This window comes from Garra rufa, chromosome 11, assembly GCF_049309525.1.
Source record: "Garra rufa chromosome 11, GarRuf1.0, whole genome shotgun sequence".
Taxonomy (NCBI): domain Eukaryota; kingdom Metazoa; phylum Chordata; class Actinopteri; order Cypriniformes; family Cyprinidae; genus Garra; species Garra rufa.
Genome location: NC_133371.1, coordinates 41,564,740 through 41,574,616, shown reverse-complemented (window position 1 = coordinate 41,574,616; position 9,877 = coordinate 41,564,740).

Here is a 9,877-nt window from a genome sequence, read left to right as displayed (position 1 = left end):
TTTCAGATTATGTATAAATCAATTTTAAAAAGTTGACCCTTATGACTGGTTTTGTGGTCCAGGGTCACATTTAAGAGAGAGTCAGCTGGTCATTATTACAATAAACACTGACAGCATGATAAAGACAGTGTTCTATCACCAAGAATTGGTTTGTTTTGCCATAATGACCGGATGCCTATTATCCCACTACTTACCAAATACATGCATAAATTGACATACAATGTTGATTTGAATTAAATTGTTCTATTAGCTCGCTTACAGAGATTATTAAACAGAAGCCCTGACTTAATTGTCAATTACAATGTTTCTATCCAGTCTTTATTTAGTAACGCCACTGACTAATCAGGATTAAGTAGCCGATTCCAGTCAGGATGGGTAAGTAAAAAAAACAAATCTACCTTTTCTTATAGTAATGTGTTTTATATTGTAGAACTTCATGTTAATACTCAACTAGCTTTACTAACGTCAAATGTTAAATGCGTTAGATGGAAACCAAGCGACGGTGCTTTACAGTCAACGAACGTTTCTAACAGCGTATGCGACTATTCGTTGATTATAACTAGTTCTAGTTTGTCGCATTATGTCGTTCACTCAGGAGCCGATCGCTTGTGTGATTGCGTGTCGTGCTGGGAGATGAGGACTAAATTACATCACGTCTCTGAGTGATTTCAGCACATCTCATTAAGAGAGATACAGGAGGGTGATGGGCAGGACTAAACCGTCATCTAAAGAACCGCCAGAGATTTTGATTGCATTTGGAGGGTTCATTTTAGACAGTTATGGCCACTATTTCAGGGCTTTTCGACATATATTTTTTCTAATTAGGCTTAACTCGGGAACGTTTTTTTCCTGAGGTGTTCCAAAACTCCCGCCCAAAGAGCTTCACAGCGGTGTTCATATAGCACTTACCCGTAGTGCGCATCATAATCCTGTCTGAGTTGAGGTAAATCACGGCGTAAACGAATCAATACGCCCTAATTGTTTTTTATTGTACAATTAGTCCGCGGCTTTGCGGAAAACAGAAACCATTTCCCACTAATGACTCATGCATCTGCGTATCCCTTCATCAGGGTGGCGCGCTGCAGATGATTCTATAGAATGACGGCGGTTCGAGTGGGGGCGGCACGTCATTGGCTGCCGAGGAAGGTTAATTGACTTTGCGTTTAACATGCTAAATTATTCCAGTTTGCCTGCATGGCATTAGGGGCTGCAAGACTCCCTCCTCCTCAGCCGAGGTCAGCCCGGACCAGTCATTAATTAAACTTGTGACATTTAGCCAGATGAGTTTCCTCTGAGTGAGGATGATATTATTAATATTAACGGCCCTGTGTGAATAGAAGCTGTAACCGACCGTGTTTTTTATGGCATCAGAGAGATTGAATCTTTCTCCAGCAGCAGATTTTAAAATGAAAAAGCAGGATGGGATATGGAGATCCTGCCTCCTGCATAGTTGGTGTCAAAGCTAAATGTGATGCGTCAGGCGTTTTGTGCATGCAAGCTTGTTCTTTGCTCTTTTTCTCTGTTCTTTAAGGCACTTGGAGAGTTTTTTAAACAGCATAATGCAGCAGAAGGCGTGTTTGCGTGGTTAATGGAGAATCATTTCTGTAATTGCCTAGACCTAATAGATTGAAGACGCAATAGCGTCGTTGCTTTTGCATGTCGACATTTTAACGTGGAGATCATTTGTAAAAATTGCATTAAATGCCAAGCCCACCCGTGTTACGAAACAAAGTGGATTGTGGTACCTTCAGGGAGCCCCTTCCCCCATCATCTCATTGGTTTTAATACTGGGCAGCGCAGGGCTGTTATGAGCATTTCAGCTCCTCTTGTGTTCTGATAGATGGGCTCTGCTGATACATGATCTATGATGTATGCGGAGAAAGGCCAGCTCATCTTTATTCATGAGCTCAGAGCTGTGATTTCCTCTTAAAGAGGCAGAGCCTCACATTCGCCGCTGCACCTTTCCCTGGTCGCTGCTAACATGTTACTGATGTTGTTGTGATGTTAAAAGATCACCCAGGCTCTTTAAAAGCGAAGATGATAATGAATTTTCATCTAAATGATTCTTGTTAAATAGATATTGTTTGCTTCAGATTTCATGAATGTTTTTCACAGAAGATTAGCCTGTAGCGGCATTATCATTATTTTTCAGTTGAGTCATTAAGAGATTCACGGACTGTGTGTCATGTTGTCCCTCTCCAGTGAAGCAGGTCGAGGCAGCTATAATGATCTCCCGGAATCGTAGAAAGTACCGGCTAGTGCTCGCTTCCAACTCATTAAAACCACTACGGTTTTCCTTAAGACAATTTGCTTTCTTAGCACGGGAGCATTGAGAGATTCTGCTGTGGATATACATGCCATCTTCTATCTGTTTTTCATTTAAGAACCCCATTAGATGCAAAACCGCAGGACGTCACCTGTTATCTTTCTATTTCTGGAAATAGGCTATATTGTTTCTGTTTTCTCTCGCGCGCCATTAAAGTATGCTTCCCGCAGTAGACATTTAGAGGGGAACCTGCTAGCTATCTGTCTCTGAAATGACTTTTTAATGGCCGACTAGATTTGCTCATCTATCACAGGTCTGCGGCGCTCTTGATTCTCCGATAAACTCAAATAGATTCGGTTACTAATGTTCACACAGCCGCCATCGCACTGTTCCATATGCAGTTCTTTACTCGGCGTGGCAGAGAAATTCATCTGAGTGGGTTTTTCTCTTACTGAATCGTTCGCTCACAAAGTCAGGTTGCAAAGGAACAATAAATAGCTGTGGAATCAGGGCAAGCTCATAAAGGAGATGTTGCTCTAGCAGCTTTTATCCAAAAAAGTGCTTTGGTGACATTCTGTCAAAGCCTCAGCAATATCTGAATAGTGACAAATCTGTGAATGACTTAAAACACAAAAACACAGCCATTTTTTTTATTTTTATTGTGGGTGTATTAGTTGTTTTTTTATTGTAGAAATATTTTGTAACCCCTTTATTGTAAAAATATGGAAAATAGTGCATGTCTGTCATTTTTCAGGCTGGTGCTGAGAATCACTATCCACTGTCATTGTGTAGAAAGGAAGACAGAAGACAGAAATTCATATGGGTTTCGTATGACATAAGGGTGAGTGAATTATGACAGAATGACTTTAACCCCATACATTTAACCTTGGACATGTCATATAGGTGATGAATGATACAAATCACTATTATTATATTATTTTTTGTGATTATATAAAGTAAGGCTTGTTTTGAAAGAAATTTAAAAGAAAAAAAGTGTTTAGAAAGGGGATTAATTAAATGTATTAAAAAAATTGAGTGACAGTAAAGACATACATTTTAAAGTTTACATACACCTTGCGGAATCGGCAAAATGTTAATTATTTTACCAAAATAAGAGGGATCACACAAAATGCATGTTATTGTTTATTTACACTGACCTGAATAAGATATTTCACACATAAAAGATGTTGACATATAGTCCACAAGAGAAAATAATAGTTGAATTTATAAACAGGACCCTGTTCAAAAGTTTACATGCACTTGATTCTCAATGCTGTGTTGTTACTTGAATGATCCACAGCTGTGTTTTTGTTGTTGTTTTTTAGAAGGAAAAACAATGCATTAAGAGCCAGGGGGTGAAAACTTTTGAACACATGTGTACAGTTTTCTTATTTTGTCTAAATATCATATTTTTTCATTTATTTTTTTTTTCATTTAGTGCTGCCCCTCAGAAGCTACAGAAAATACTTGCATGTTTCCCAGAAGAAAAAATAAGTAAAATTTACCCTGATCTTCAAATTCAAAAAGTTTTCACCCTGCTGGCTCGTTTGTGTATCGTTTGTTCTGAAGCATCAGTGAGCATTTGAACCTTCTGTAATAGTTGAATATAAGTCCCTCAGTTGTGGTTAGTGTGAAAAGATGAATCTCAAAACCATACAGTCATTGTTGAAAAGGGTTCAAATACACAAAAATGCAGAAAAAACAAAGAATTTGTGGGACCTGAAGGATTTTTCTGAAGAACAGCAGGCAGTTTAACTGTTCAGGGCAAAAAAAGGACTCATGAACAAACAAACAAACAAACAAACAAAAATGTGTATCATTCAGGTAACAACACAGTTTTAAGAATCAAGCGTATGTAAACTTTTGATTACATTTTTATAAATTCAATTATTTTCTCTTGTGGACTATATGTAAATGTCTTTGATGTGAAATATCCTATTCAAGTCAGTACTACATAAAAATAACATGTATTTTGTATGATGTCTCTTTTGGTAAAATAACTAACATTTTGCAGACTCTGCAAGGTGTATGTAAACTTTTGACCTCAACTGTACATTATTTCTGTTCATGAAAGAATCCTGTTTTTAACACTGATAATAAGAAAAGCACCAAAAACAAACAAACAATTATTTTAAATTATAATAATATTTTACAATATTACAGTTTTAGGTTATTTTTGATCAAATAAATGGTAGGCATAATTTTTTAAAATTTAAAAATCTTTTCAACCGCAAATTTTTTGATCAGTCGTATAGGTTAACTTGTTTAGATAATTACTGCTTATTTCACATATAGTGTCTATAACATTCTACTGCAGCATAACCTAACTGCAATCAAAGCCCATCATGTAAAATGTTGTAAACTGTTTTATACATGCTGAAATGTTACATGAGCATGTCTACAATGTTTGCAATATCGTGAAACAAAATGCCACATCCAAACATTTGCTGACTAAGACACCTTTCCCTCCCATTGTGGTTGCGCTGTCAGTTTGACACGGTCGCTGTATGATATTTTGGGTGAGCATCTGTTTCTACAGGGCAGGAACTGAGCCATCATGTTACTGAAAAGGGGGCATGGGGGGGCTTTTTAAGAATCAAGCCTGTGAAATGAGATGCTAATCAGAGGCAGCAGGAGCATGAACGGGCTACGCGTGGCTGCCGTGAATATCTCGCACTGATATGATAAATTATGCTAAATCTTTGACCCTTTGACCTTGGGGAGTCTGGCTTATGAAGGTTGGTTATATGGTTTTGAGACCCTACACCCTGCGTAGAGTGAATGGTTCATGACTGGTAGTGTTGTTTAGGGTTCAGAAAGTGGCACAGGTGGGCATGCTACAGGAAAAGGTAGGCAAGATATATGGCAACAGTGAGGAGGGGTCTATCCAAGTCATTAGCATAAGAAAAGTATGCAGCGTAGTGGTTGCGCTGAGCTGTCCGCACTTGATAACGGCATGAAGCGTGCCAGACAAACACACACTTAATCGTACATGACATCTCACCAGGTGGTGGCCAACACCACATGTCTTTGCCTCTTTCTATTTTTACCCCCTTTCTTTTGCTTTCTTAAAAGAGAATAAATCCTTGAAGCACCGTTTGTCCCTGACTGAAAGCCTCGGATTAGGGCTTATGCTGGCTTCTGGCTTCTCTCTCATTGTTTACCACAACACTGTGCCATTCACCACAGCAGAGCTAAAATGAGAATATTTTAAAACAATTTTATATTAGAACCCCCTGCATACACACTCTGTCACTTCTTCATTATATATGATGGATAGCCCAATTTAAAAAGCTGCTGAGGGAGCCTAATTTAGGCATGAGATTTTTAACGAGATTAAACATTTCACATTCATAGCGGGTAATCGATGCAGACATTTCTATCATACGTAGACCTTGCTGCTCCAGTGTTTACATACAGACTTAAATATATCCGTCACAGAGTAATTACATTAAAGTCACATCGGAGAATGGCCGTTGTTGGGTCTGGAGGTCGGACGCGGTATGTTTTGCGCAAAATATTAAAGGAAAATGCATTGTGATGAACATAGGAGGTGAGTGGAAGTAATATTTAAAGTGCAGTTATTCATTTCCTTTCACTTTCCCTTTCCCCCTTTGCCTTTTCCATCCAGTCTTGCTCTTCTTCTCTCCTTCCCGTCTCTCTCCTCCAGCTGTGTTTGTCATTATATTTCTGTAATGGAAAATTTCTAATTTTCCTAATCTCTCCCCAACGCCGCGTGCAGTCTTCTCTTTTCTTTTATGGAAAATGTTGCAGTGGTCCTCTGGTGGCCTGTTGGCTGGGGCATGATTTATTTGAGTTATGTGTGGATGTCCAGTGTAGAATAGCCCATTGTGCGAAACACAAAGAGGAAGGCCAGTCTCTGCAGCCGGGCAGATGGCACATCCTGGAATCAGAGACAATAGTCTTCACCCCGAGTTCTATTAAAGAACGCAAAGAGCTGCATACTAATCATGCATACATTAAACTGGTGGCCGGTGCTGGACTTTACATCCTCTCAAACGTATGCATTGTTTTATGTCTAAATTTTATAATGAAAACCTCAATTTTATTCTCCCAGAGAGTGTTTTTACGAATGTAGGGTCACAGAGCATTGGCATTGAATACCTAAGTACATTAAGTGCGTCTATATATAGATCATTCACTTTTTATGAAAGAAAATAAATGCAAAATAAATAAAAATAAATGTTTTTAATATTCATGAAAAAAATGGAATGGATCATCAAAACAAAACCAAAAAACTGCGTTTTAATGTGCACAGCGTATGATAATTAAAAAAGAAATTCTTATAACTGTTTAAGAAACAGTCTGCACATTAAAGCTACACCCTCATTTCTCGTTGAGCCGTCCTCTGCCCCTCTCCCCTCTCTCTGCAGGTGCATGAGCAATTTAATGAGATGCAAATGAGATATGCATACAGCCAATCTCATGTGCCATGATTAAGCGCAGGATATTAACCATTCCCTCTCTCTCTCCCTCTCTCTCGCTCACTCGTTCTCTCTCTCTTTTCATCTAGTAAATCCCATCTTCGTCTCTGTCACTCCAATCCAGGACTGCTGCAGCAGAAAAATCAACAAGAAACGTTGAAAATATAATGCATCTTGGTACGTGCTGCATTGAGAAGATTTTAGATTTCCTTTTAGATTTCTGTGCAATTTCTTGCATTTTGTTGCTGCTGCTGAGGGAGCGTGTATCCTCCATTATCAATCCACCCCCCTTCCACCCCTCCACTGTTGCCTTATTCCCTCTTCCTTTGACGCGCCCCTTTTGTGTTAGTGTATGTGTGTGCGTGCACAGCTTTTTTTTTTTTTTTGGCATAATCCATTTACATAATAAAGATGAGGTAAAATTAAGATCCCCACAGGAGTAAAAAAGAGAATCCCAGTGATACAAACCTCATTAATACAGCCCGATTAGCATATCCGTACATAATTGTCCGCTACAATCGCTTTAAAGAAAGACGTAAAGGCGAAAAACAACAGGAGCCGCAAATTAACCGGCCCATTTCGCGAGGCTGTTAATGTCTAATTTGAACTTGTTTACCGAAGGTTACGCCGAAAACAATGCCCGCTTCAGAAACAATCCTGCGTCGCTTAACGAGAACGATGCCAACGAAAGATTCAAAGCAGAAAAAGGTGTGTAAATCCCGTCCTTCGGAAGGCACGAGAAGGAAGAGGAGGAGAGAAAATCTGCATTATTTATACTCCTCTACAATGTCAAACGCATCCAGTGAGGGACTGAATTCTCTCACTCACTCTCTGAGCAGCATCCTTGTCTCTCTGACTCAACAGGAAGTTTCGAGGATTCTCAGAGCAGGTATTCAAACCCAAAGTCAACCATTTCTATGCACAGTATATGATGGTTTAAGGTCCTCTCTTTGCATTTGGACTCTAGAAAGTCCATAAAATAGAAAGCTGCCAACATGTATCCTTTTGGTGGTTTATCTCTGCAAACCATTCTGTTTTTGCAGTGCATAAAAGCCATATTCCATAATGACTTCAGCGTTTGGATTGATCTGTTGAGTCACTGTATGATAAGTCAAGGCCTGTGGTTTCTTTAGCTCCTCCCTGTTTGCTTGTATCCTCAGTTGTTTCCTCAATGCTTCTCGACCAACTTGTTTTTGAACGTCAGACTGTTTCTTGATTCTTCCTTTTCGTTCCTTTTATCCTTTTCCAAACCCTGTTGAACGTAAAGCGACGTCGCACAGAGTTGGCGAAGAGACCGCTGGCACGCAGATCGCTGGCATCCGTCGACATTCCTTCAGTCTGGGTTGCCCATCACTTTTGTTCTCACAAGTGTTCCTGCCACATTCCTCCTCACCAAATCTGTCACACTAATTAACCCAACAAACTCTGCGAGTGTTAATTAAGCTGTCGGATCACTGTGTTTTTCAATCTTGTTTTGTATTTCGTCCCTAGGGCTCTTTGTCTTTGCCAAGTGGCACGCGTCGGGGGCTGGTTACCGCAGGAACATGCTGGCACTCTGCCATTCCCGAGCCACCGCCAACTTCCCAGCGGCATACGGCGGCGCGGAGATCCTGGCACGCTGCCGAAGGTTGGTGCGTGCCAACGCGAATAACAAGACAAGTCGCATATCTCCATTATGACAAAGCAGATGCCGATGTACCCGCGTCAAGTGGCATCGACATCGGGGCACGTGCCGCTTACTCTCTAGGGGGATGTGCCTACTTAGAGCCTGGCACGGACGCAGGATGGCGAAGCCTGCGGGAACCGAAATTCCGAGGTTGTGCGCTTTTCTGAAATAATAAAAGGATAAAAGGTTCGTTAAGAGTCACCGCATGTTTATCGCAATGTACGCTCTGTTTTGCATACTCACACAGTTGCCGCGCTGACGCGCCAGCAGATGGGTCTTCAAAGAGCTCCAACTTTTTGATGCTCGGGAACATTTCATTTTGAGGATTGGCAGCAGGATGATGCCTCTCTTTTCTCTTGTTATCTGTCTCTCCTCCTCTCTCCTCTGAAATGCCACCCTGCCTACACTCCCTCTTTGGCACCGGCGCTGAGTGGATGGCACTGTGCCAACCTCGCAAAACCATGGTGTTCATTCGCCACTCTGCGCCTTGCCCTTCCCCCCACGCACCCTCCCTCTCTAACTCTTCAACCTTTTTCTCTTTCCATTCCTTGGATCCATGTGCTCTCTTTGATGGCTGAGTGGTAGAAATGATTTCTGATATGTGGAGCGCCGTGTTTACTTCGGCATTCATGTCCGTACAGCGTGCCACAGTAACTTTCTATAGCGCTTTCTTGTCGCTGCTCTTCAGCTCTGATGTGCCTTTTATTTCTTGCCATTCAAAGATCACAAGTGTGCTTTTATGTCCCTTATGATACTCCACTTCCAGAGACACCCGAGCCTGTTCGCTGGGCCCCAACAAGTTGTTCTCCCTTCTGTTCTGTTTTCTATTCTTTCATTCGGCGAATCTAAGCATGAAGCGTTTCGCAACAGGAGGTCACTGCGATGCAAATCAAGCGGATTAGCATATCATTTAGCGGAATGCATATGCAAATTTGTGAGTTTTCAGCTTTGAACAATTCAAAAGTCTCTTATGTGTGTCTTGATACCTCTTTCTTTTTACAATCTCTAATCTCTTCTCTCTCGCTCCCTTTTTCTCGTTTACTCTTCACCTTTTGTCTCTAAGGGTTTGTATAGGGGAAATGCCATGCCGTTAAGATTACCAAGGGGTATTGAGAGTATTTCAGGGTAAAATAGTCCGCCTTGTGGGCATGTCTGCCCAGCTGGGCATCAACTCCCAGTACAAAGAAGAGAACTAATGAATGTGTGGCACACATATATTAATATTGGCTATAGAATGTCTATATATTAACAAGCTTTGAATTACCCCGGAAATTATGATTTTCAGAGCAAGGGGCCTGAAATTGCAAACAGTCCAGACCCTGGACCACAAAACCAGTCTTTGTAACAATAGTCAAAAAATACATTGTATGGGTCAAATTGATAGATTTTTCTTTTATGCCAAAAATCATTAGGATATTAAGTAAAGGTCATGTTCCATGAAGATATTTAGTAAATTTCCTACCGTAAATATATCAAAATTTAATTTTTGATTAGTATTAT